General features: G+C 53.3%; 1 long non-coding RNA gene across 2 annotated transcripts in view; it reads right to left on the reverse strand.

Annotated features, from left to right (window-relative positions):
• Positions 1–23,617, reverse strand: part of LOC308533388 — a 316,610-nt gene that overhangs the window by 147,743 nt on the left and 145,250 nt on the right. The gene's annotated exons all lie outside the window — the stretch shown is intronic.

Consider the following 23,617-nt stretch of genomic DNA (forward strand, 5'->3'; position numbering starts at 1 on the left):
AAGATGGTTATCACCATTTACAAGCTAATGTGCATGCAACCAAACAATGACGAGTGTCTATGTAAGGTGTCCCCCCCAAAAAAGCATATACACACTCTGAATCACTATGAAGACAGTGTTTGTTGAAATATATTCCACTTTCCAAATTAAGCTATCAGCTATTAAAGTGTGTATAGATTTGCGGGGGGGAGGGGGGGAGACGACACCCTGTATATGCATCCTTTCATTTAATCGGTCATCTCTGAGTGATCAGGGAGGGGGTTTTTTTGCTTCTTCCTTTTGTTTGTCTGGATTTGGGGATTTTTCTGGAGGAGAGAGATGTTGCTTTGTAATAAGAAATGAAGCACAAATGTGCCCAGACGGGAGTTCCATACTCCCACGTGGCCTGACTGGTAGCGTGGAATCGCTGTTGATTCATTTAGCCAGTCCATTCTCAGGAAGAGTCCATCACGAGCCAGGCACTGGGTGATGTACCAGACAGCGGAGGGCGGTGAGGCAGAGGGAGCTCCCACGTGCTCTGTGGGGAAGCGGTCAGGTGCCCACACCAGTGTACTCAGTGGTCAGCTCCTTTAAAATACTGGCACAGGGGACCATCAGCTCATTAAGAAAAGACTCATCCCCCAGCCAGGGTAGTTCAGTGGTTGAGCGTCGACCTGTGAACCAGGAGGTCATGATTCGATTCCCGGTCAGGGCACGTGCCCAGGTTGTGGTCTCCATCCCCAGTGTGGGGTGTGCAGGAGGCAGCTGATGGGTGATTCTCTCTCATCACTGATGTTTCCATCTCTCTCTCCCTTATCAATACAAATACATTTTTTTTTAAAAAAGGAGTCATAGTCCCTTATTTGAATGCAGTCTCCATTACACTTCTCACACACTCAGCTAACAGTCTCTTAAACAGGACTCCTGGTAGCCGTGATGGCAGAGAGTGGTGGTTGGGCTTAAAAGCTCCGCTGATAACTCCACAGAAAACCTTTGTTCTCCTCATCTGCAAAGTGGGTACCCTCTCCAGGGAGCTGGGAGGGTCAGCTAAAATTTGGAAAGCGCTCTGCCCTGGCACAGCCCTGCACACACAACTGGGGTGATTGAGTGCCCAGATCCAACCCCTTTCTACAAGGGTTGACTGCCTGGAATTTTGAATCATGACTGATGCCAAAGTGTGGGGAGGAAAACATGTTTACAGCTGACGGACTGGACAGAGAAAGGCAGTGAGCAGCGTGGTCCCCGGCCCGACTCAGGCCTTCGGTGCCTTCCAACTCGGCCGGCACAGGGCAGCACCTGGCTTTCCGGAATGTGTTGACAACCCCAAGGACAGTCTGTACGTTCTAAGGGGGAAACTCGTTTTCTCTGCAAGATTTGTTCACCTCCAGGAGAGGCGAGTGGTTGGGTCCTACCACCTTGAAGAGAAATCGTATGCATCTCACCTCTGATATATCAGAAAGAGACCAGCATTCCAGTGAGGGGGACCAGGGTTGGAATGCGGGCTCTGTGCCTTTTGGTAAATTCTTTCTTATCTCCTAGTTTCAGGACAATAACATCTTGCCTGCAGGTAATAATTAGAGCAAAATATGTAGACAGCACAGATGCTCAATAAATTGGCAGTTGCACCCGAACGATGTGGCGCAATGGTTGAGTGTCGACCTATGAACCAGGAGGTCACGGGTTCGATTCCCGGTCAGGGCACATGCCCATGTTGCAGGCTCGTTCCCCAGTGGAGGCAGCTGATCAGTGATTCTCTTTCATCACTGATGTTTCTATCTCTCTCCCTCTCTCCCTTCCTCTCTGAAATCAATAAAAACATATATTTTTTAAAATAATAATAATAAATTAATGTCAATTGCTTTCTCTTAGTGGGACAACTCAGGGAACTAATGAAGCAATGGGGGTCACATCGCTCAGACGCTGCTTCTTGGGGGGAAATCAGCTCATGATGAAAGAGAGGGAGGCACAGGGCGTCTGGCCACCCAGAGCCACCCCTGACCTCAACTCGACCTGGAAGAGGTGAGGCGAGGACGCCGTGTGGTCCTCAGTGATGTGGGCAAGCTCAGTGAGCCAGAAAAGCGAGCATGAAACCGGCCCGTGCTCCGCGCCCCTCTGAGATTCCGGCTGTGCGTGAGTCCAATGCGTTAGGTGTCTCCTGGGGGGGGGGGGGGGCGGCGGGGAGAGAACATCTTCATCAGTGAAGGTGGTAGCCCTGGAGGCAGCGCCGGGCAGCCTGGCCACAGGCCAGGAGCAGAAGCCGTGTGGGCGGTGGGGCTTTCCATCAAAAGAACCCAGAGCAACTGGCCAAAGGTTCAGACCCTCAGTGTCAGCTGGCCAGGGGCTGGGCCCGGAGAATCGCTTTCACCAGGGCCCACGGGTGCTTTTGCTACTTCCCAAGGGCAGGCGTGGGAACCCTCCCGGGATGGAGAGGCACCAGGTGTGGGCTATGGGAGCCCTGGGCACCAGCTCTCAGGTCCGACTTAAAAACTCTCTGGAAAACAATGGGACCAGGCCCAGGGCAAGGCAAGTTGGGACTTCCCTGCAGGCTGCAAACCTATGTATAAAAAGGGACATATCTTTAAGAGCTACGCACTACATTTATATATCTATATTGTGTGTGTATATATATACACAAACACATGTGTGTCTATAAACATACATGTGTACACATAAATACAGATACACTTGTGTATATGAATATGCCTACAGGATATCTGCGAAATATGTACACATACTTGAAATAATTATAAAGGCAGTGTTTACTAAAATACATTTCCTTGTCAAAATGTAATAGAATCTACAGATATTGTGTGTAGACAGTTTTTGGGATACCCGATATATTCACATATACATATGTGCACATGTGCATGTGTACACATACATGCAGGCATATGCACACACACACACACACACACACACATTACAGTTCATCTTCACGCACGCTCTACCCTAATGCTAATGTTATCCCCATTTTCCTGGAAGAACCTAGGGCATGCAGAGAGTAAGCAGCTTGCTTCGGTCACACAGCTTGCTGGTGGCGGCGGCAGGACTGGAGACCAGACAGGCTGGCTCCAGAATTCCTCGCTGTGCTCACCACACATTATCACAGAGAGCCCGAGAGGTTACAGTGAGTAGAGACTGGGAGTCATCGCCACAGAAAGTGCCTTGCGCCCTGGGGGCACTGAGTCAGTGATGTCTGCCAAGCATTCCTCCCACCTCTGAACATGCATGCGGTTTCTCCCGCTGAAAGTGGGGTTGATTTCTCCTGCCACTGAGTTGGGGCTGGCCTGTGGCTGCCCGACCATTAGAACGCGAGGGCAGGTTGCTTTCACGGTACCTGCTTGAGATGCGGCCGCCATCCTGGAAAGCAGGTTGGGCTCTAGACCCACTGAGGAAAGAGAGGCCCCGGCCACCGCGGTCACCCCATGGAGAGCTGCCCATGAATACGGTCACCACGGCCTCCAGGTGAGTCCAAGCGTAGCAGAAGAACCGCCCGGCAGGACTCAGCCGCCCTCCACGATTATGAGAAAACAAACAGCTCTTGTGTGAAGCCACTAAGTGGTGCGGTGGTTTATGGTGCAACCGGCTGTGTGACCTTGAACTGGGCCCCAGGCCCCATGTAAGCTTGGTGATCTCCAAACAACTGTCAAGTTCTTCCTCTGATACTTGTTAGCCTCACCTTCAGCACAGGTCGTGGCCGTAGCATCTACTGTGGACTGGGGGCAAAGTCCAGCAAACTCCACTTTGCCACCATAAAGAAACCAGCAGACAGAGTACATCACTCCTGGTAAGGCGCTGATGGAAACTCCAAACCTAGGGACCCCCAAACTTGGGCTCTTCCCCGCCTGCTGGTCAATGCCACCCTGTTCCCACACTGGATTCTAGATCACCTTTGTAGGAAGTCACACACTCCCACCACCCCCAAAAGTGATCTGCACCCCCCCCCCAGCCCCCAGTTCACGCGGGACTCAGACTGGCCAGGGGCTATCACTCTCCCGGGTTTTGTTTCCTTGGCCCATCAAAGCCAGCTGCTTCCTTCCAGTGGTATCACCCAGGCCAGGAAGTTTCTCTTTCCCTGCCACCCATTGTGCGCGGGGAGATCAGAGGGGCCTGTCGAGGCAAGGACGGAACCAGCCGGGCATGTGCAGATAGGGGCCGGCCGCCGGCCCGGCCTGGCCCCAGCCCTCCAGTCTGTGCCCACACTGCAGGACAGTTATACCGCCAGGCAGGGAGAACAACAGGAGACGCGTCCTGATAATTAATCGGGAGCATTATCACCATCCTAAAGAGCCCCTGGTCTGCTCCACAGCCCGCTAGGAAAGTGAGCTTCCCCCCCTTCCTGTCTTATAACCACTGCCTCCTGTCCATCTTGGACAGCGGTTCTCAACCTGTGGGCCGCGACCCCTTTGGCGGTGGAACAACCATTTCACAGGGGTCGCCTAAGACCATCCTGCATATCAGATATTTACATGACGATTCATCACAGTAGCAACATTACAGTGATGAAGTAGCAACGAAAATAATTTTATGGTTGGGTCACAACATGAGGGACTGTATTTAAAGGGCCAGAAGGACCAGGGGCTAAAATGCAGCCAAGAAAACAGAGCCCATCTGGGGAGCCCGCGGGGATGTCAGATGGGAGGGCCGCGCACCGTCTCTCAGGTGAGAAGGCTAAGGCTGCAGAAGACAGGCCTGCCTCCAAGACACCACGGTTCCCGTCAAGACAATGCAACAGAGCAAGAACCGCAACAAAGTGAGCCGCAGTCTTTTCGCTGGTAGAGGACCTTGCCTTCGATCTGTAAACAGTGCAACACCTGTGAAACACAATAGAGCCAAGCTACCAGCTCCTGTCCGCATCCGAAGGAGAAAAGACGAGATCAAAAATCAAAGAAAGAAGACAGTGTAGGTTCAAAAGACAGGGGCGAGGCATGCTCTCCAGGACCGACGCGCCCCCCCCCCCCGCCCCTCCCGCCCCCCACCAGCCGACGAGAAGTTCAGGCCACCAGGATGGAATCCACGGGGTGGGGGGTGACACTGGGGTGGGCCTTACATGTCAGACTATTGAGTAGAGAGGGACATGGTCCAAGCTGTGCTTTCAGCATTTGGACTTGACCATCAGGAGGAGGGAGGAGGGATAGGAAAACTCAGCACACCCGCATGAGGCTCAGGACTTAGGAGGAGGGGAGATGAAGGGAACAGGAAGTGGGGTCAACGGGAAAGAAACAGAAGCAGGACCCCTGGCTGGAAGGAGTCCAGGGAGAGGGAAAAGCACTTCTCATTGCCTTTCTGATGATAGCAAGGTTATTCCTTGAGAGCAGGGCTGGGCAGGGCGGGACTTCCCCAAACTCAGAAGGGAACAGACCTGAGCATATGTCCCCAACAGAAGCTGCAGAACCAAAATCAGGCGGTCACTCCAGCCTCCTGCACCGGCACTGGAGCCTCACTGCAGGGAGCTGTGGCTGCCACAGGCCCCATGGACCCAGCAGTGCCCCTTCCTCCAGTGGCTTACAGCAAGGGAGGCACAGCGATCAGTGCGACCCACAGGCGGCAAAAAAGCGGCATCATCCCTGTACCTTATCGGGGGTGCAGAGAGGTTAAACAACTTGCCTAATATCACACAGCGAGGGCGTGCCAGAACTGGGACCCAAACACGGGGCCCTCTGTGCAGACCTTGCCTGTATCCATCAGAGACCCAGCAGGGAGGAAACAGAAGAGTGACACCCTTGACCTTACTCCCATCCTGCCAGCGCCTCCCACACAGAAGCCAGGGGCATAGGGGCTCAGGGTGGCATCCATCCTGTTGCATCTACACAAGTTGGCCTCCTGTGTGCACAGCAGGGCAGAAAAGGACAGGAGGGGATCTGGACAGGGCACACAGGGCACCCGACACCTCACCATTCCCACAACCAGGCCCGAGGGTCCCTGGCCTCCGCTGCCTTCACCCTGCAGATGCCCCAGGACTTGGCTCTGCAGCAGGGAAGCCCCTGGCTCTCTGTACAAGTGCAAGGCCCCACCCGTGCAAGCTCTGCCTTCACCCCCAGCTGGTCCAGCCTCATCAAGCCGCTGCCTTCCTTCCTCATTCACAGGCCGGGGCCCTCCACCTTACGCAAACATCTCAGAATGGCCTACTTCCCATGAGGCAGGCCCCTGGGAATGGTTGTCTGCAGAGATGAGGGCCAGCTGATGCCCACGGCAGCCCAGGCTGCCCCCTCCTGGGTCCCGGCCACCTCCTGGCCCTCCCTGCCAGCCCATCACACGGAGGCCTGGCTGCGGCTCAAAGAAAGGGCTGCTATCTCCTCTGATAAGAAATGTCATCCCTCGCTGGGTAATATTACCCGGCAGATAAGAATCTCTATCAAGAGCAAACATATGGCTGGCTGCAGAACAGAGCTGGGCGGAGCAGGCTAATTTATGTGCTTAAGCTGAGCGCCCGGGGCGGCCGAGAGAAGCGCACTGAATGAGAGTGAGAGCCAACTTGCCAGCTCTCTGGCCTGGAGCTTGGCTTTTCCCTGGGAGGACCAGGCACCTGAGAGCAACCGGAGGCCGTCCTCCCTGTCTCCCTACACAGGAAGCACTTGCGCTGTCCCCATCCGCAAAGGGCACTTTCGCTTCTGCGGTCACATTCAATCCTCACGCCAACCTCAGAGAAGCACGTCTGGCCTCCTTTCACACATCAGGAAATTGAGACTCAGCAGGGTTAAGGAGCATGGCCAAGGCCACAGGGCAGCCACACCACAGTGTGGACTCAAACCCCAGCAGGTCTGACCCCCCCGTGCGCTGTCCTGTCCAAGTCCCATACCAGCTGCAGGATCTCTTGGTTCCCACAACGGAATGAATCAATTAAGTCAGATCTGCCTGGTCTGACTGACAATGTCAGCGCCATACTATCACCTCAAAGGTCCCTTTCAAGCCAGGGCCCCCATCGAATTGACTTGTGTCTGTACCCTGGGGAATGATGAGGAGGCTTGAAGGGCATAGCCTCTCAAGCTGCAGAGGAGAGGTCAGTGGAGGGGAGGCCAGAGACCGTGCCCAGGAGAGGGGACTTCCGGGGCTCCCGCGCTAGCCCCACGTGTTTGTGGAGGAGCAGATAGAAGGAATTTATGGAAAGAAAATCCCCCGGTCTGTTTACTGATCTGTGCATTCTCAGACACTGAGGTGCCTGGCTCAGGGCTTAGCCTCGGCTTGGCGGTCTCCCGGCAAATGGACACACCAGGCCCTGCCCTCAAGGAGCGATCTGTCTCCTGGACTTCCAAGTCAGCAAAGACGCAGGCACAGCAGGATGTGTTCAGCATAGATGCAGGCGCGCAGGCGGCGGGTTTGGGATTGGCGGCTGTGTCGGTGTCATTGCCGGCACCCTCCCCACATTTTTGCGTGCTCTCCTTCTTGTAAATCAGCATTGTGAAGGTTGGCATTGCTTTCTGATAGTTAACAGAGCTGCAAGGATGCTTCAAATCACTTCATAACGCCACTACTCCTGTATTCCATTTTCTGGATGCAACACAATTTAATCCAACGATCCCCAACTGAGCAGCATTCAAATGGTGTCTCGTCAGAAGGAGTGAATAGGGGAGCACAGGGGGGTTGTTAGTACAGTGAATCTATTCCACGGGAGACTACAGTGGTGGGAGCATGTCATCATACATGTGCCATTGAATGTACTAACACCGAGAGTGAACTCTCACGTGAAGTATGGACTCGGGGCGAGTATGATGGGTCAAGGTAGGTGGGTCAGTTGAGACAGACAGATATCTTTGGTGGGGGATTCTGGGAGTGAGGAAGGTTGTGCATATGTAGGAACAGGGATATGTGGGAACAGTACTTTCCACTCACTTTTTCTATTAACGTCAACCACTCTAGAAAATACGATAGGATTTCAAACATCAATTGATCACACACATGTGGGTTTAGCTCTGGAATCTCAGTTCTACTTTGTTTTCTGTTGACTATTTTTTCCTCGGAGTTTTGGTCACACTTTCCTGTTGGCTTGTTTTTTATGTAGCCAGTGACCTGATTAGAAACGAGGCGTTTTGTGTCATAGGCAGATAATCTCATTTGCTATTTCAAACAATGCTGAGGATCATCTGACCCTGTGCATGCCTTTCTGTGGAATAAATTCTAAGAATTCACCAGCGTCTGATAAACTTGACTGTTCTGTCCTCCTCACTGTAGCAACAGTGATGTCTCAACAATGCATCTCAACTGACTAGGGACTCCCGTGCGCCCACTCTCATCAGAGCCCGGTGGAGTCTTACCACTCCTTGCTGAGCAACTGCTGGCATTTCCACCAAAGCACATAGTTCACTCCTGGCCTTAAGAAACCATTCCTGCCGCCCCTGCCTCCTCTTGCCGAAATGGCTCAGTTTAGGGATCAAGCCACGCACTACATAAGACACCAACCTCTCTTCACCCAGAGCCATTCCCAGAACTGATCAGCTTTCCCCCTTTTTTTTCTGGGCCCTGAGAAGTTCAGGAATGCGGAGAGCCCAGGGCTGAAAATGGGCAAATTTCCAGGGAGCTCAGAAATTCTTCTAAAATCACAGCCTGGAATTTTAGGAAATCTAACATCTAGGAAAACACAATAAATACCAATTATGCAATTTGCCGCCCGAGGTACCTTGAAGGAAAGCATTCATTACGTACAGAAAACCCTCCGATTGTCAGAAGATAAGGAGATAGTGTCTCCATGGGTGGAACGAAGTGGAACCTAAGATAAAGGAGGTCAGGCTCCAGGTGAGAGGCCGGCCATCCGCTGGAGACAGTAGGATGGACGCTGGGGCAAGAACAAACATGAGCAAGGCAGAGCCCCCTCCTAGAGGGACTCGTGAGAAGAAGGCTGTGATCCACGTGACCACGGGTGGAGAGACCGAGAGCCTTGAAAACACCGAGGAAGGCATCACTGACCCTTCCTGCATGAGGGAGAGGTGAGGATATCTGAGCTAGGTATCAGAGAGCAGGAGTTCACCAGGCAGAGAGAGGGGGAGGGAGGAACTCCAGGGAGTAGTAACAGCATGTGTAACAGGGAGTGTGAACGAACAACCCTCCTGGAAAGGGTGTCCCTCATGGAGTTTGCCTGTTGCTTACGGATGCCATGGGGGTCCCAGGCTCCGGAGTAGCACAGTGACAGATCAGATCTATGGCTCTGCCTCAGCTTGAAGGACCAACTGGGGAAAGCGAATCCCCAACCCTATGGGTACCAGTCTACCACAGCCCCACACCTTCTGCAAAGCCACAGACACCGTGGTGATGATGGTGCCTCCGAAGCCAGCTCTGTGTCTCCAGATCCCAGCTCTGCCCCTACCAGCTTGAGCAAGTTACTTATCGACTCCATGCCTAACCTTCTCATCTGTGAAATGGGCATAATATCAGCAGAGCTTCTGAGCGCTACTGTGTGGATTGTGTATTGGATGAGTTCATACTATATGGAAGGTGCTTGGAACAGTGCCTGGCACACAGCAGGGGCACATACATGACAGCTTCGGGGATAGCTTCCTTGCTCCCCCACTTCCCCATTCAGCACTGCCAATTCTTTGGAAATGTGAGCTGCCAAGAAGCTAAGCAAGGGTGAGCAAGGTCAAGTGGACGTCGGCTTTAGGAAGGCGGGAACTATGTCTAAAGAGAAGTTGGAATTGCTAGCTTCATGTTAGCTTTCCAACATCCCTGCGACGGGGGGACGGAAGCCAGTGGTTCTCGACGCTGCTATAGAATCACCCGGGAAGATGTTACAAGCCCAAAGCCCGGGCCCCACTGCTGACTACTTAAGTCAGAATCGTTGGGGGGCCGGTCCCAGTAGCAAGACTTTTAAACTCCTCTGGTGATTTCAATGTGAGACCCGGTTTGAGAACAACTGGTCCAAAGGTCAAGTTCAAGAGGAAAGGGAAACATGGCATAAGGGAAAGCGTCAGGACCCTGAGTTGTGTCATCTCCAGAGGCCACCTGGGCTCTCCAGGCCACCGCTTGTCACCGTCAGGGCAGGCATGGCCATGTCTAGGCGTCTTACAGCATCCAGGGCTGGCAGACTTGAAAGTGCCCTGGGTCATCAAATTTGTGACAACCTGCTCCAACCTCTTCCAGAAATAGGGAAGGGTGGGGAAAGGCATTACTTAGGTCAGTGGTTCTCAACCTTCTGGCCCTTTAAACACAGTTCCTCATGTTGTGACCCAACCATAAAATTATTTTTTTTTAAATATATTTTATTGATTTTTACAGAGAGGAAGGGAGAGGGACAGAGAGCTAGAAACATCGATGAGAGAGAAACATCGATTAGCTGCCTCCTGCACAAGGGGATGTGCCCGCAACCAAGGTACATGCCCCCGACCAGAATCGAACCCGGGACCCTTCAGTCCCCAGGCCAATGCTCTATCCACTGAGCCAAACCGATCAGGGCCATAAAATTATTTTCGTTGCTACTTCATAACTGTAATGTTGCTACTGTGATGAATCATAATGTAAATATCTGATGTGCAGGATGGTCTTAGGCGACCCCTGTGAAAGGGTCGTTTGACCGCCAAAGGGGTCGCGACCCACAGGTTGAGAACCGCTGGCTTAGGTGCACAGCTGGTGGCGGTCCTAGGCTCCCTCACCAACCAGCTCTGTCACTAGGAGTCCCATCCTTTCGGAGCCTCAGGGTCTTCCAGGGTAGACAAGGGACAGGACTGACCTATCCATCAGACAAGGTGACTCAGAGGCTGAAGGAGGTCACACAATGAAGAGTCAGGCTCAAGTAGAGCATTTTTATTTAACATTTTCTAGGCCCTCACGGGAACATGGGAACTTCCGGACAGAAATGCCCCCGTTAACAAGGGCTGTGACCGAAGGCAGGGAGGAGGCCAGCAGCAGCAGTGGCCGCATGAAAGCTTTCTGCACGGCAGGTCCAAGTGGGGGTGGGTGATAGGCCAGGAGGGCGGGTGTGGCCCAGGCTGCCCCGTGGAGACGTTAAGATAGGAAATGTTATCTGGGAACAATGGAGCAACCGTAGCTTTGTCCTGGCCCGAATCTGACCGCAGGGGATAAGTCTCCGGGAGACACATCCCTCGACAACCGGCCAGAGGGGCCCCGGCAAACCAGTGGCCCATTCGCTGTGCCTGTGTCCATTCATTCACGTGGCCTGGCCTTGGAGAGCGGCCCTCGACCACCTGCCAAGAGCTGGGCTAGAAGGTGGCGGTGCCGAGCTGAATGAGGCTCGGCCTGCACCCTCGGGAGGGACAGAGTAACACTGAGGTACAACGCTGTGTGTTAAAATACAGTAACAACAACAATAAAAGCCACACTCGTGGATGGAAGGCCAAGTGTGCACCGGGCAGCGTGCTTCATATTTTATATTTACCATCTCAAATCCTCAGTGTCCCCTCCAAGTAAGGAAACACGCTCCTTTTTACAGATATGGAACCCGAGGCCCAAGGAGGCTGATGACCAGACACAGAGCACACAGCAACAAGAGGCCGCGCTTTTATATGAATCCCCAGCAGTGCTGCTCCAACACGCAGCTTCCTTCCCCACAGCTCACGGATCCAGGGAAGCACAGGTAACAAGCCAGAGCCTCCTGCCCCAAGCAACTCCTACCCACACTGTCCCCTCACCTGGAGAAAACAGTTTAAAAGCCATAACGAGCAAATGAAAAACGAAATTAGGCACGCCACCTCGCCTGCAGTTCCTGCTCAGGAACCGGTGACGGGTTAGAATCCCAACACAGCTCCAGAGCAGGCACTGGGGTCCTCTCAGGCTTGGGTTCCACCTCAGCCTCAGTATGTACACCTCATCTGAGAAATGAGAACAGCAAAACCCACCTTACAGCGTCCAGGACAACTGGGAGGGGCCCAGATAACAGACAGCCTCTTCTTTCACGGTCCCTGCATCACCCCAGCCAGGGCTTGAGGGAAAACAAAACAGCCAATGAAAGGACACCCAGGAAAGAAACAGGCGTGTTCCAGGAGCTCCCAGGTGGGGGCACGGTCACCCAAGGTGCCTTCTACAGAACCCTGTGCTCTCACAGCCTGGCAGCCCTGCAGGGAGGGGCATGACCCACTGACATCCAGCCATGGCCACGGCCCACAGGCCTGGGCGCCACCCCCCCTTAACCCCCTCAGGATGGCATCTGCCCTTTGACTAGCAATCACGGATTATTGCTCAGAAACGCGGGGGGACAACCCAACAGGGCAGCCCGGGGCAGGGGACCAAGACGGAAGGCATTATTATCACTATTACTTCTGTGTAACTTGACGGAGCCCTTGCTGTGTGGCTGTCACTGTGCTCAGTGCCCCTTTGTCGCTTTGGTTTTTGGTTTGGCCAGCAGGGAGGTGTTCACGGCTTACATTAGAAAATGGGCTCTGGGTCCAGACTGGCCAACTGCCTGCCGGTAGCTGGGTGACCTTGAGCAAGTTTCTCTATCTGTCTGGGCCTGAGTCTGGGCCTGGAGTCTCCTCCATTCAACACATGTTTCCTAGGCACCTACCCAGGTTCTAGGAAATAAAACATGAAACAAAATTAGCAGGATTCTCTGCATTTGTGGAGCTCAGGAGGGGTCCGGGGGCGGATCGTCAACAAACAAACAAATGAGAGCATCACATGGTGGTAAGTGCTACAGAGATCAATGAAGAAAGAGCTGCAGACCGAGATGGGAGTGAGAGTGTTTGTACAGAGGGGCCAGGAAAGGCCTCTGGGATAAGGAGGGCGTGTGTGTGTGTGTGTGTGTGTGTGTGTGTGTGTGTGTGAGAGAGAGAGAGAGAGAGAGAGAGAGAGAGAGGATTACTGAACACTTAACATGTGCCAGGCACATTCTAGGGTTAGGTTAGGTGTTTCCCATGGAACACTCATGTAACGCGCTCCAACATCCCTAGAAAGAGGAGAGGATACCTCCCCCACTTTACAAAGCCATGGCTTGTTCAGGTGACTGAGGCTGTAAGGCCAGACAGAGCTCCGTTACAAACACGGTTGCAGCCCAGCTCGCTCAGTTAGTTGAGGCATCATACCATGGACCAAAAAGATGGCAGATTCAATTCCCAGTAAGGGCACATGCCTAGGTTGTGGGTGTCTTGGCACGTACTGGATGGATGTTTCTCTCTCTCTCTCTCTCTCTCTCTCTCTCTCTCTCTCTCTCTCTCTCTCTGTCAATAAAAAACATATCTTTGAGTAAGTATTAAAAAAACAAACACAAAAAACCCACTGGTAGAATCCACATCCAGGAACCGCCGTAATGGACTTCTTCACTAGCCTCCCATTGGATTGAGGCTCCGAGAGGCAAGGCTGCGGGATTCTGCCCCATCCACCAGCACCCAGCACCCAGCACCCATAGGTACAACATGCTTGAGGAATGGATCAGAGATGGATGGCTGCAAAGGAAGGAGAGAGGAAGACTGGAGAGAGGAGAGGAGGAGGGGGTGTGGCATGTAGCATGAATGGAAAAGGAAATTCTATGACCTCAAGGGAAATAGAAATAAAAGGGGGAAATGGATAAAAGCAAAATGTCCATTAATATGGAGTAGTTAAAAAAAAAAAAAAAAAACATGGAGTGCTACACAGCAGTTTAAAAATAATGTATGTGCACACACACAGAAGGTCTACAGGACATATTGCTGAGTGGAAAGTGGATGTGTTGAAATATGTGACTCCCTCCGGGAGCCAGGTGGCCGGGCTGGTGGCTGGGCCTGGGGGCAGATCTGGGGGAGATGAGCTGGCCCAGCCCAGGGCCTCGGGCCGACACTTCCACCCTGAGGAAAGGAAGGCCATGTCCCGCCTCTACGTCTCCAGGCCACAGCCACCTTGTGACCTGGCTTCCAGTTTGGCTTTGCTCCCCCGGCTCCTTGAAGATACTTGTGCTGTAAACGTACCACCGCTTTTTTATCTACACTGCTCGGCCGTCACAGAGAAGGAAATCTTCTGTGACAGCGTGGATGGACCTGGAGAACATCATGCTAAGTGGAACAAGCCAGTCAGAGAAAGACAAGTACCATACGATTTCACTCGTATGTGAAATCTAGTGAACAAAACAAACTAACAAAGTAGAAACAGACCCATAGATTCAGAGAGCAGCCTGGCAGCTGTCAGAGGGCAGGGAGGTTGGGGAGCTGAATGAAAAGGGGGAAGGGATTAAGCAAAAAGAAAAAAACAAGAAAAAACTCGCAGACACAGACCACAGTATGGTGATTACCAGAAGGAAAGGGGGGTGGGGAGAAGATATAAAGGGTAAAGGTGATGGAAGGAGACTGGGCAGGGGGTGATGAACACACAATATACAGATGATGTATGATAGAATGGTTCACCGGAAACCTATATAATTTTATTAACCAGTGTCACCCCAATCAATTCAATACAACTTAAAAAAGAAATCAATTGATTAATTTTCGAAAGAAAACACTTGTACTGATTTCCAGACAAAATAAAACAGATGCGCTTCCCTCCCGTCCTGGCGCCCAGCCTGGGGTACCCCATGAAAGACAACGCATCCCACTTACTATGTGCCAGGCACCATTCTATGGGCGCTATCTGGTGACAGGTGTCACCCACGGGATGTGGTAAACATTTCTGAATTTGTTGCCCACCTAAAAATTCAGGAAATTTCATAACATCCCAAAATCCAACAATGAATTGGGCGGCACTGGTCCCACATAACACAACTGCCGGCTGGAGGCTGAGGGAGGGCTGGCTCTTCGTTCAGGGCAGCCACTCCCCCCGGACCAGGGTCTGACCCCTCAGAGGCCCCCTGACCCCAGGCACAGAGAGGCAGGGTGGGAACCAGGCTCAGTACTCCTCACACACAGACCTGCGTCCCTTCTACCAGCCTGGCTCCACCTCTTCTCACTTAGAACCAATCACGGCCTTAGGAATTAGCTGATCTGTTGGGCATTTGGCTGGAACAAGGCTCCTAGGATCACCCCGGGTCCAGAGCAAACTATCTCAGGCAGAAGTCATGCCTCAGACAACACCGTGGCCCAAACACCACAATGAGCCCAGGTCCAGTTCCCGGGCCGACTCTTGCTCAACGCTATTCTTTGCTTCATGATTTCCACATCCAGAGAAACAATACTTCCCTAAAAATCAATTGTCCCTAGCAGCCCACCTACATAGTTCTTGGAAAATATGGGTTCAACATTCTGCCTCACAAAGAAAAACAAGGAACAGAGGGTGAGGGAGATTCATCACTGTGATCCTGCACTTTTCGTTATTCACACCAAACATGCATGCAAGTCACTAAGTTCAGCGACCCTGTCCCCTGGGGCTGCAGAGCTATTTCTACCAACACTGGCCAGCACGGAAAATCTACCTGTTCTAATAAATAGAGCCCTGCCCAGTTTGGCTCAGTGGAAAGAGCATCGGCCTGCGGACTGAAGGGTCCCCATATAAGGGGACAGGGAAGATTTGACTTTGGGTGGTGGGCACATGGTGCAATATACAGATCTTCTAACACAGAAACTCACACCTGAAACCTATATGTTCATATTGACCAATGTCACCCCAATCAATTTAACTAATAATTTTTTTTAATGAAGCCCAGCTAGCATGGCTCAGTAGTTGAGGGTCAACCTATGATCCAGGAGGTCAGGGCACATGCCCAGGTTGCAGGCTCAATCCCCAGTGTGCGGTATGCAGGAGGCAGCTGATAATGATTCTCTCTCATCATTGATGTCTCTATCTCCCTCTCCCTTCCTCTGTGAAATCAATAAAAAGATTTTTTAAAAATTAAAACTTAAAAAAATAAATAGGATGACTCAGTATCAAGAGACACTAAATGGCTTCAAGGGACTAGAGATAAAGGAACTGAAAATGGCCTGAATGGAAGGTACTGGGACAACCCAGTCCCAGTACCAATTTCTGACACAGGAGATGGAGGGGTTGGATGCCATCCTGCTGCCCAGAACCCTGGAGGCACTCAGACACAAATTGCAAAGCATCAGTCAAACAGGTGGCTCAATTGGGATCATTTCCCAAACTTCCAGAAGAAAGAGGAGACGGATGGCTCTGGTTTTAAAGAGAGGCAGCATCCGGTAAAAGGAATGCCTGGCACAGAGCTAGTGCTCAGTAAATAGTGACACACAGGATCTGGGCTTGTGTTGAGGAACCCAATGGACTGCTCCGCTCTGCCCACACTTGCCCTTGTGGTGATCACACCCAGTCTCAAGGCTTAAATAGTGTGACTTGCGAACATGAACCCAAATGTTTATCTGTTAACTTAAAATCTGCAGGCTAGAATTACATAATAAATAATTATGTCGTTCTAAACTCGCCAAGGAGAAACAGACTCATCTGCAGGCTGGAGACCCAGGAAAGAGTGGATGTTGCAGCTCCTGTCTGAAGGCAGCCTGCTGGCAGACTCCCCACTCCCTCAGGGCACCTCCGTCTTTTTCTCTTGAGGCCGTCAACTGATTGGACGAGGCCCACCCACATGACGGAGGGTCACCTGCTTCACTCAGAGTCGACTGATGTAAACGTGGGTCTTGGAAGAATACCTTCACAGGGGTATCTAAACCGGTGTCTGACCATGGCCTAGCCAAGCTCACACATTAACTTAACCTTCGCCCTCCAGGTCCAACTATCCAGCTGCTTCCTGAGTGTCTCCACCTGGATGTCTACCCCAACCCACAGAACAGACGCCTGCTCCCCTTTCGGACCACCCACCTGAATAAATGAAAACTGCATTTTCCACTTGCCCGAGGTAAAGCCCTGGGGTCGGCCTTTCCCCTGTACCCCATATGCCATCCACAGCGAAGCCAACCTGCACGACATATTCACATGGGATCACTTCTCACCGTCTCCGGCCAGGCCACCATCACCGGCTCCCTGGAGGCCTGCAGAGCCTGGGTTACTCCAGCAGCTTACTAGTGGGTCTAGCTGCTTCCATCTTTGCCACTTTCCGTTCATTTCCAGCACAGAAGCTGGAGTGATCCGGCTACAAGGCAAGTCTGATCTGCTCAGAAGCTTCCCATGCCCCCTTCTCAACAGAGAATGAGCCCACGTCCTACCACCACACCCGCCAGCCTTTTCGCCCTGAGCCTGCCCTGCTCTTGGTGGCCAGACCACCTTGCCCCCCGGGGTGCCTGGCCATCTCCCGGGGCCCAGATGGGGCATTTCCTAAGCCCAGCCAGCACTCACCAGGGCCTCAGAAGCCAAGCAATGACCATGAAGACCTTGGGGCACAGCCTGAGGACAACGGGAGCGGGTGGGGTGGGGGCACTGAAGGGTACTGACTGAAGCAGAGGTGGGCGCAGGCTGGGATTTGTGCCTCTGAACCGCAGGCAGGTGGGGTGGATTGTTCTCCAGGCTGGATTTTAAAGGGAAAAGAATGAGCGGCCTCCAGGTAAGGAGGGGGCTGGGGGTGAGGAGAGGGCAGACCTGTGCCGGTGCAGGGCCGCCTCTAGGAGCTTGCTACCAGGCGGCCACTGCTTCACACAGCCTCGGCTGGAGGAAACTCCGGCACAAAGACAGAAAGAAGACGCTGTGATGTGGCAGGAAGAAGAAAGCCTCCGGGGCCAGGAGGAGGGGCAGACACCCAATGCCAAGCAGAGGGCCTGGCAAAGGGGAGCGGATTCCCGCTCCTCCCACTCCCGTGTCCCCCTCCTCCCTCCCACCGGAGGTGAGCAAAGGTTCTGGCCCACTGCGCGGTCCCCTCTGTGTTAGAGGCTGAAGACTTCTGGGGAGGGAGAGAGGAACTGCCTCCCGCAGCACATCATGGCACAGGACGCTTGCTTCATCCAGCAGCCCAGGTTCAAGGTCCCCACAGGGCCTCCTCTCCCTGTACGTAGTGAGACCAGCCCTCACTTCTCAGAAACGCCTCTCAATCAGCAAGAGAGAGCCTCCTCCGTGTCCTTCCGAGCAATGAAGGATTTGGTCCTCGCCTAAGCGGTGCTGGGCCGTGTCCATGAACACAGAGAATGATCCCGAAGGCAGGCGAGCAAGGGCTGCGCAGGATGGTGCGCTGGCCGGAGGGTGACCTGACATGTACAGGGTCCAGTAATTCCAGAGACCGCCTCCCCCAGCCCGTGAAGGGGCCACACCCCTCTCTTAGCGCTTAACACGGCCGGAAATGGGATGGTTTCTTTCTCAGCCTCCTGCTGTCATCTGCGCGCCTACTTGGCTATGGTCCCCACCTCCGTTCCCCACCTGGAAAATGAACAGAGAGATGTACGCTTTGCCCAACCTGTAGAAAAGCACAGAGATGATGTTTGCAAAGCCCTGGCATGAGCAGTGGCCATCACTGGGACCATCTTTTCTCTGAGCAGGAATCCTCCTTACTGTCGCTTGAGGGAGGCGGCAACGAAGGATTTGTGACCGGGCACACCGCTGGGAAAAGGCGCAGCGAGGACTCAGATCGGAGTCTATGAAACTCTAAGGCTGGACTCTTCAACTCGGATACACATTTGCTAAGCGGGAGGGTCACGCCGTGTGCCCGGAGGCTCAGGCTTTGTCTGTAGATGGTGCTGGGTGCGACAGGCAGGCTTTCCGGCGTCCAGAGCTGAGAGAGCTGAAGCTCGAGGGCTCTGCTGAACTGAGACAATCCCCCCTCACACACGTATCCACTCTGCACACACACGTTTACTTCTGCACCTGCTGGGCACCGTGCTGGGCACTGGGGACACAGAGATCAACACAGGAGCCCCACTTGCTGCCTTCAGAGAGAAGTAAACCAGCAACTGCACTGTGTGTGCGCTCTGGGCCCAAGCACAGCCTGGAGACGGGCTGGTCCTAAGCAGAGAGGCAGCAATGCCAGCTTGGGGCGAGGAGAGGCTCATGGGAAAGGGGCTCTGTAGCCGGGTCTGGAGGGATGAATAGGAGTTTTCCAGGAGGAAGAGAACCCTAGTTTTTGCAGAGGGAAGGGCATCCTCTTTATAAACCTGAGTTCACTGGGGAAATAAATAAATAGCTGTGTTGGTGCATGGCACAGAATAAATGTGGAGCAGAGGGAGGAGGAGGAAGAAGAGGAGGAGGAAGAGGAGGAGAAAAAGGATCCCTTATTTCTCTCTCTCCGATTCAAGGCTCTGCACTTTGCTTTTGTCAGGACACAGATGAGGGGCGGGGGAGGTGCAGATAATACCACCTTTAAGCTCACGGCTGTGCAGGGATGGGGAGGTGGGCCGGCCTAGCCATTGGCTGCCCTGCCTTCCAAATCTGACCACCCAGCAGTCACCCTCAGACGTGCCTTCTGGGCCTGGGAAAGCACCAAAAAGCGAGGAGAGGGGCCCAGGGCAAGCGCGTGGAGCCAGGGCTCCTCGGGGAGCAGCCTGCGATAGAGGTCAAAGACTGAACTTGGCATTCTTACTCCTTGGGGCTCTGCCACGGGGGAAGAGGGGCAAAGCAGGGAGAGAAACGGCTCCAACCCTACGACCCTACGACGAGGGATTATTTACTCTGAGGCCACTTGCAACACCAGAGCCCTGACTTTGTTCTCATCCTCGAGGCTGGGAAGTTCTCTTCGCTGACAAGGCCCCGGCCTGTGGCTAATTTATGGCCGAGGGGCCTCACTTCTCCGTGACGCTGACATTTCGAAAGCCCCTTTTGCGCAGGCTCCCAGGGCGACAAAGGAGTCCTCCACTATCTCCCAGCCTCTGGGATGAGCACCCGGAGGACGCCTGTGGGAAACCGACGGCCCTGGCCTCCCCTTGGGGGAGAGGTCACTGTCTGTGTGTCCTGCCTGCCAGCCCAGCCCCCAGGAGACCCTGCGTGGGAGAACTGCCTGTGAGTTTCCCCTGTGTCCAACCTGGGGCAGGTTGGGGCTTTTTCTCACACACCCACATGCTCACACACACACACACACACACACACATGCACACACACATACACACACATGCACACATGGGAAACATGCAGGCGACATTCCAATGCCAGCTGAGCCGCTTCTTGGCTGGGCAACCCTGGGAGAGTGCCCAGGGCCCACGGAGCCTAGGACCCACAGTCCTGACCCCGTACATGAGGTCCCTACATTCGATCCCTGCTCCCTGCCAACCTCCTTCCTCTTTGTGACACAGCGATGATTTTTAAGAAGGAGGACAGCAAAGCTCAGACGTCTAAGGGACACCTGAGATGCATCCTCGGTGACCACTTGCAAAAGGGCCCCCATCCTTCACCACCTAGCTGCCTCCTCACCCTCCAAGTCCCCTCCCGCTCAGACACGGGGATCGGCGGGCCACTTGCTGTCACCAGCTCGGTGGGCGTGGCCTTGCTCCTGCCCTCTGCCCTCATCGTAAAGAAGGACATTCCTGGCTAGTCTGCTGGTCCCAAGAGATGAAAGGAACTCAGAGCAGAGCTGAGACACCTCAGCCACCCCCGATAAACCAGACCAGCCAACGGCCACCCAGCCCCAGTCGGGACGGGTGGGGTGAGGGGTGGCGGTGTGCAGCCAAGATCAGCACCTGGATGCACAGACAATAAATGCTTCCTGAAAGTCACTGAGGCGATAAGGTCCTGACACAACCCAAACGGTGACAGTGGTAACAGCGTGGCGCCCCGGCCACTTTGGAGGTTCAGTGGGATAAACAGGGTCTGCACTCCACGAATGGGAGCTGTGATCCCACCATCCTCACGGGAGGGTCAGGGTGACCCCTGGATGGACCACAGAGCTTCCATCAATGGCCCCGAGGGAGCAGGACAGCATCAGGGAGGCAGCAGGAGTGGTTGTGACCCTCCGCCCGCCACAGCCCCAGACCTCCCTTCCTGCTGGGCTCCCAGGATGGTGGCGCAGAGGCAGCAGCAGCCCTGTGCCCACCCAGCAGTCAGGGGCCTGACCACAGCCTGGCCGTGGGCACCAGGTCAGCCCCATCCCCGTGTTCCTCCCACCTGCACACTCATGGCTGCAAGTGCCTCAGCCACCGCTCTGGTCAGTGTCTACAAATCTCAAAACCACTCCTCCGAAGTCGAAAACCCTTTCTGCACAGGCTCCCAGGGGTACAAAGGAGTCCTCTGCGAGGTTTGCTGAGGGTCGGATATGAATATGAGCATGACATTCCAGCAACTGCAAGGTCACTACACAAAACAAAGGCACATGTCCTCCTCCTCCATCTCCATCACCATCACTATCAGCGTGGCTGTCGTCACCACCATAATCAATAGAGCAGTGCTTCTCAACCTTCCTAATGCCGCGACCCTTTAATACAGTTCCTCATGTTGTGGTGACCCCCAACCATAAAATTATTTTCGTTGCTACTTCATAACTGTAATGTTGCTACTGTTATGAATTGTAATGTAAATATCTGATATGCAGGATGTATTTAGGCAACCCTGTGAAAGGGACGTTCGACCCCCAAAGGGGTCGCGACCCACAGGTTGAGAACCCCTGCGATAGAGAAACATAATGCTCAAGCGTAGGAGGAAGCCATGTGCAGCAAGGTGCTTATACACGTGTGTTCTACAACCCAAGTGCTGGGTTTGAATTCGATTGGCTTGGAGCTGTGTGCCCTTGGGAAGTGGCCTAACATCTCTGAGCTTCAGTTTTCTCATCTTGGCGATAAGAGTATGACCTACCTCATAGTGTCAATATAAAGATTAAATGAGTTAATACACACAACATTAAAATGGTGTTTGGCACATCATAAATGCTCAGTGTGTATTAGCTGCCGCTGTTGTGACTGCTGTTGCTGCTATTATTAGAATACCACGTAGTAGGCACTTTAAGTATCTCAATTCATCTATTCTTACAAGGGCTCGAAGAGCTTGGTCTCATGGAACCCATTTTATACACGAGAAAGCTGTGGCTGGGAGAGGCAAAGGGACTTCCCTCGCTTCGAGGTAAATGCTGTGTCCTCTACACCAGGGGCGACAAAGCGCGCAGGCCGTCGCGAGGCCCAGACGCTCCCTGATGCCTTCCCACACCCACGCCAACAACCAGGAAACAGGGCGATAAGCTCCCTGGCAGTTCCTGGGTTGTTTTCATTTGGTTTGTACAGCTTTCTGCAGCTTTTGTCTTCCACAATACCCTCAGCCGGGCAGGCAGCCCCTGTGGGCATCAAAGGTGCCGCTGGCAGCAGCCACAAGGGAGCATTCGTGCCCAGGGGCCCTCCCCCGCCAGCTACCAGCCAGCCGCCCCGCAGCCCGGGAGCCTCACAGAAAGGCCTCCTAACTGCTCCAGGTGTAACTTCACCCTCAGCCATGAGGGCTGCTCCGGAACAGCGCAGGTGTGCCAGCTCCAGGTGTGACAGGCAGGGCCCAGGTCCAAGTTGTTCCTGGACCGATGGTGGCAGGCAGATCGCTGGCAAATGGGTGGGTCCAGGGAACTTAACCTCCGCCTGTGATGAAGGAGCACAGAAAAGCTGTGTGGGGTGGGCTGTGCCTGGAATCCAAAACGGAGTGATCCTGCCTCCACCACTCAGCACCCACTCACAGAGCACCGGCTCTGTGACCTGACCCGGGCCTGACCCGAGGAGTACACAGGCCAGTGAGGGGGCCACGTGGGAAGTTGTGCTGAATGCTGTGATGAGGTCCAAGCAAGAAGAAATGGAACCAAAAGGGAAGTGGACACAGCTTCGTGCACTCACTCAATAACTATGAAGAGTGCCCACCACCGGCAGGTGCCAGGGAGACAATGGTGACGGAACAGGACACAGTCCCTGTTGTCCTGGAGCTCAGATTCCTGTGAAGTCTCACTCTGGAACCACAGGGACCTCCTGGAGAAGCGTCAGGGTGTCCTCTGCCCCACGCAGCTGGGTCACCTTGGGGACTTACCCTGCTTCTCAGGGGGTCAGCTTCCTCGCCTGTGAAAGGGGTATGGCACGTTTGCATTATGACATACCACGTGGCCTTTATCTGTAGATTAATGTCTTACAGGAAAAAAGTTCACCTTATGCTAAATGGCAAAAGCTGCTAACAAATATTTTACTTTTTCAAATATATGGATATGTAAGAATATGTGCATGTCTGTGGGTATAAACTGTTACATATCAATAGTAGTTGCCCTGGCCGGGTTGGAGCATCGTCCTATATACCACAAGGCTGTGGGTTCGATTCCTGATCAGGGCACAAACTTAGATTGTGGGTACGATCCCCAGTCAGGGCAGGTACAGGAGGCAACTGATGGATATTTCTCTCTCACATCAGTATGTCTCTCTCTCTTTCAAAAAAAAAAAGAAAAAGAAAATCAATAAAAACATATCCTCAAGTAAGGATTTTAAAAAATAAAAGTAAATAGCAGCTTATAAACAGTGTACATGTGTCCTAGCCTGCTTGGGATGCTCCAACAAGATAGCACAGCCTGAGTGGCTTAAACAACAAAATTTATTTCTCACAACCAGAGAGGCTGGGGTGACCAAGACCAAGGTGCTGGCCAATTCCATTTCTGGGGACCTGCTTCCTGGCTTGTGGACAGCCCCCTCCCTGTGCCCTCACATGGCCTTTCCTCTTCGCTCTGGTGCAGACAGAGCTCTGGTCTCTCTTCCTCTTCTTCTAAAGGCCACTAATCTCATCATGAGGGCCCCATCCTCATAACATCATCTAACCCTAACCACCCCCAAGGCTCAGCTCCAATACCATCACATGGGCTAGGGCTTCCCCCTGTGGATTTGTGTGTGGGGCGGGGGGCGGGCAGGGGGGCGGGGAGCAGGAGGACACCAGCATTCAGTCCATCACTGCGTGTGTGCGCCTGGCTACACTGATCTGAGCGGTAGATTGCAAATGGCTTTTGGTATTTCCTTTTGCTTATTGGAATTTCCTAAAGGGTACAGTG

This window comes from Myotis nattereri (assembly GCF_964212035.1).
Source record: "Myotis nattereri genome assembly, chromosome: 17".
Lineage (NCBI taxonomy): Eukaryota > Metazoa > Chordata > Mammalia > Chiroptera > Vespertilionidae > Myotis > Myotis nattereri.